At 36.8% G+C, this 4,891-nt stretch overlaps 1 pseudogene; it reads right to left on the minus strand.

The window, feature by feature from the left end:
- Window positions 1-377: 377 nt before the first annotated feature.
- LOC129034079 (nucleophosmin-like) lies at window positions 378-1,228 on the minus strand (annotated as a pseudogene).
- Window positions 1,229-4,891: the final 3,663 nt, after the last annotated feature.

Genomic DNA, 4,891 nt, shown 5'->3' on the forward strand with positions numbered 1-4,891 from the left:
TTACAGTTAAACTATGACTCAATGATTTATTAGTCCTTGTATATTTTATTTTTATTTGTATAAAGAGCTCTTAGATCTCATTTTTTTAATTAAAATATTGAGTTTATTTCACATGTATATTTTTGTCTCCCCACAATATCCATGTTTGACTGCCACTACTACTATGTCCTGTCATAACATTCTATACATATTTAAAACCAAGCAAAGGGCAGAGTTCCATCTTTACAAAACTAAACAGGCATTTTTGACAACATATTCTTGGCAATGGAACCTGAAGAACATTTATCAAACACAGTAGGGGAATATAAAGGACAGCCAGATATCAACTGTTAATGAAATAAGATGAAAAATTTTGCCAAACTGTTTAAATTATATTCTTAAAGTGACTTCCTCCACTGCCAGAGATCTTGAATAGCCTACTAGTCAGTCATCCAAAAGCAATTATTCACATAATTAATGAACTTGACTTCCACTTTGGGAAGAGAACCATCTTTCTTTATACTTGCATACATTTTTGTCTTCATATCTTTTGTAGACGTAAGCCCTTTGGGCGTTTTAGGAGTTTTTTTTTTTTTTTTTCCTGTTTTTTGAAGGATTCTTGACCTTTTGATCTTGGTGTGTTGACAGTTTCGAATCTTTTCTATTCTGCTTTGATTTTTTTGCACCTTTGGCTGGCACATCTCATGTAGATTTCTTCACTGGAGGTTTTTCTTCAGTTTCCTCATCATCAAAATCATCATCGTTTTCATCAGCAGTAAGTTTTACTTTATCCTGTGGAACCTTGCTACCACCTCCAGGGGCAGATTGCCTTCCAGACATGCCTAAGAGTTTCACATCCTCCTCTTTTTCATCTTCTGACTGTGTGTCTTTCTTCCCAGCTACAAAGTGCTGTCTACTAGTATGCACTGGCTCTGAGCCATGCTTCAACTCTAAGACCACAGGTGGTGTCATTTCAAAGCCCCAATGGAAACCGTTGGCTATACAGACATTTTCAAAGTCACCAGTGCTACTTTAATTGGAATGCCTTCATAATTCATCGCCTCTGCCTCAACAATGTGTAATTCATCCTTTGCATGAGCCCCTAAACTCACCATTCTTAAGGATATCTGGCGCTCATTTTCGTCATTATCCACATCAAAGTGATCATCTTTGTTGGCCTTTAGTTCAGAATTGAAAAGGTAGTTTAGGGTCTCAAGGGGCTCATGCCTATGTCCATCGAAGCTTCCATGGGTGGTGGCACACACATAGGTGGGAGAGAAGGCAGACAGAGATAAAAGACTACTGCTCCAGAAAACAGCCGCACAGGATGGAATCACAAGAAGGAACATAGTTTTAAAGATACCATATATCACTTTGGGCACTCATAAACAGAAAAATAAAAGAGCAATAAATTAATTAAGATATTATTAAAGCTTATTTACATCTGAATTCAGATTAGTGAATCACTATTTGGTTCAGAATTGTTGATGTCCATGTTAACTTGCACAATATTGTTCTTTGTGCCGTGAAGATCATTTGTGATATGGCCTTTCTTAAAAATGTGCTCCACTACTATCTCTAAGATTTTGCTTCAAGCTAATAACACCCATTTTCTCATGTCAACAGTTTCTTGTTTGGTAAAACTCATAAATTCATTTTTCCTGAACTGAATTACATGTCATTGAACACTAAGCTGTTTCTTTTCAAATCAGTAGCAAGTTCATACAAATAAAGGATTAATACCGCAGTGACAGTCTGTGCAATGTATACATCTTTCACATAATCTATTAGTAGCTTTTAATTTTCTTCTTTTATTTTTGTGGAATTTAGCAGTGTCTAATGCCCTAGTTGTATTGCTTGGAGTGTAGAATCAGCAACCACATATATAACTTAAATTAAATGATGCTGATATTGATAATTACGGCAAGGAGCTTTTTTCAAACTAATAGAAATTTCAGCTGGGCATATATGTGCCCCAAATAAAAACTACCTTTTCCAGCTTCCTTTGCACTTAAGGGTCAGGTATGAGATTCAGTTTTATTTTACTTAGAAGCCAATAAGTTGCCCTGTTTATGGATTCTGGCAAAAGATATGAGGCTCTTGGTTCTCATGCCCGAAGTTTCATGATGGCAAGACAGAGGAGCCTAGATGGACGCTCATGTATATTGGGTTCACATCACAGTTGAGGAATTTCAAGTATAGCAAATAATAAGCAAGCCTGCTCTTTGTCTCATACCAAGATATTACCTCATCCTTCAGAGTTTCTCATTGTAAGCTTAATCCTAAATAATGGCCAAGTTCAGAGTGCCCAGAGCCTTTAATTCTTGGCATACTCCCAAAGATGTATAGGACCATGCAGGAAGCATGCAGATCATATGCTAGTAATATGTATTATGGAGCTTATGGACCAGATGAAAGATTCTCTGGGACAGATATATTTGTAAAAGCAAACTTGATTGGTAATAGAGTATGAGTAAATATCATTTGAAGTCTTCTTTTCTCAATCCACAAAATGGATGTGTTGCCCCTCCCTTGTGAGGCTGATTTGATTGTAGTGGTCTAATGCAGGTAATCCACTTGTTCTGGTGACTGACAAAAGGAAGAGATACCTAGTGAATCATAGATGTAGCTGCTGCTACATCAAGTAAACTGACTTACAGAGTAAGAACTTCAGTATGTGTGTAGTACGTGTGCATCCTCTATAGTACTTAATATTGTACTATAGAAGTTATCTATGTTCTTCAAAACAAAACAACAACAAAAACCTCTGCCTTGAAACAATCTGAAGTGATTTGGCAAAGGAAATAAGAGAAGTCAGTAAGTTTTTAATTCGTTGGGTACTCTGCTACCTTTTAACTAAAATGAAGTTTTGAAATTAATTTTAGATTTTTACCATTTTACTTAAGCATTGAACAAAGACAATGGGAGTTTAATTGCCGCATGAGAGATTTAAGCTAAAGAGAAGGCTAAATAAAGAATATATCTATTATTGATCACTTTAAACCAACACTGTGCTAAATGCTTTATGTAACTCATACAAGTCAGTGAGGGTTGCATTGGAAAATAAATCATATTATTTAGAAATCATTTATTGATTATTGTGAATAAACATTTACAGAGGTTATCATGGATCATCTTTTTTTGAAAGAGAATGATTCAATTTATGTTCCAATTCACTTCTGATTCTATAATTTCTATGTAAGTGTTGTTCCACTACAAACAGAGGAATCAATAAATAACCACAAAGTGCTTTTTAAATTTTTTTTGGTTGTGTTTTTTTTTTTTAATTATTATTATACTTTAAATTCTAGGGTACATGTGCACAATGTGCAGGTTTGTTACATATGTGTACATGTGCCATGTTGGTGTGCTGCATCCGTTAACTCGTCATTTACATTAGGTATATCTCCTAATGCTATTCCTCCCCTATCCCCCCACCCCACGACAGGCCCCAGTGTGTGATGTTCTCCACACTGTGTCCAAGTGTTGTCATTGTTCAGTTCCCACCTATGAATGAGAACATGCAGTGTTTGGTTTTCTGTCCTTGTGACAGTTTGCTCAGAATGATGGTCTGCAGCCTTCATCCATGTCCCTACAAAGGACATGAACTCATCCTTTTTTATGGCTGCATAGTATTCCATGGTGTATATGTGCCACATTTTCTTAATCCAGTCTATCATTGTTGGACATTTGGGTTGGTTCCAAGTCTTTGCTATTGTATATAGTGCCACAATAAACATACGTGTGCATGTGTCTTTATAGCAGCATGATTTATATTCCTTTGGGTATACACCCAGTAATGGGATGGCTGGGTCAAATGGTATTTCTAGTTCTAGATCCCTGAGGAATCACCACACTGTCTTCCACAAGGGTCGAACTAATTTACACTCCCAGCAACAGTGCAAAAGCGTTCCCATTTCTCCACATCCTCTCCAGAACCTGTTGTTTCCTGACTTTATAATGATCGCCATTCTAACTGGTGTGAGATGGTATCTCATTGTGGTTTTGATTTGCATTTCTCTGATGGCCAGTGATGGTGAGCATTTTTTCATGTGTCTGTTTGCTGCATAAATGTCTTCTTTTGAGAAGTGTCTGTTCATATCCTTTGCCCACTTTTTGATGGGGTTGTTTGATTTCTTCTTGTAAATTTGTTTAAGTTCTTTGTAGATTCTGGACATTAGCCCTTTGTCAGATGGGTAGATTGTCAAATTTTCTCCCACTCTGTAGGTTGCCTGTTCACTCTGATGGTAGTTTCTTTTGCTGTGCAGAAGCTCTTTAGTTTAATTAGATCCCATTTGTCAATTTTGGCTTTTGTTGCCATTGCTTTTGGTGTTTTAGACATGAAGTCCCTTGCCCATGTCTGTGTCCTGAACGGTATTGCCTAGGTTTTCTTCTAGGGTTTTTATGGTTTTAGGTCTAACATGTAAGTCTTTATTCCACCTTGAATTAATTTTTGTATAAGGTATAAGGAAGGGATCCAGTTTCAGCTTTCTACATATGGCTAGCCAGTTTTCTCAGCACCATTTATTAAATAGGGACTCCTTTCCCCATTTCTTGATTTTGTCAGGTTTGTCAAAGATCAGATGGTTGTTGATGTATGGTATTATTTCCAAGGGCTCGATTCTGTTCCATTGGTCTACACTTCTATTTTGGTACCAGTACCATGCTGTTTTGGTTACTGTAGCCTTGTAGTATAGTCTGAATCAGGTAGTGTGATGCCTCCAACTTTGTTCTTTTGGCTTAGGATTGTCTCGGCAGTGTGGGCTCTTTTTTGGTTCCATATGAACTTTAAAGTAGTTTTTTCCAGTTCTGTGAAGAAAGTCATTGGTAGCTTGATGGGAATGGCATTGAATCTATAAATTACCTTGGGCAGTATGGCCATTTTCACAATATTGATTCTTCCTATCCATGA

The sequence above is a fragment of the Pongo pygmaeus genome, chromosome 2 (genome assembly GCF_028885625.2).
Source record: "Pongo pygmaeus isolate AG05252 chromosome 2, NHGRI_mPonPyg2-v2.0_pri, whole genome shotgun sequence".
In the NCBI taxonomy this organism is placed as follows: Eukaryota; Metazoa; Chordata; class Mammalia; order Primates; family Hominidae; genus Pongo; species Pongo pygmaeus.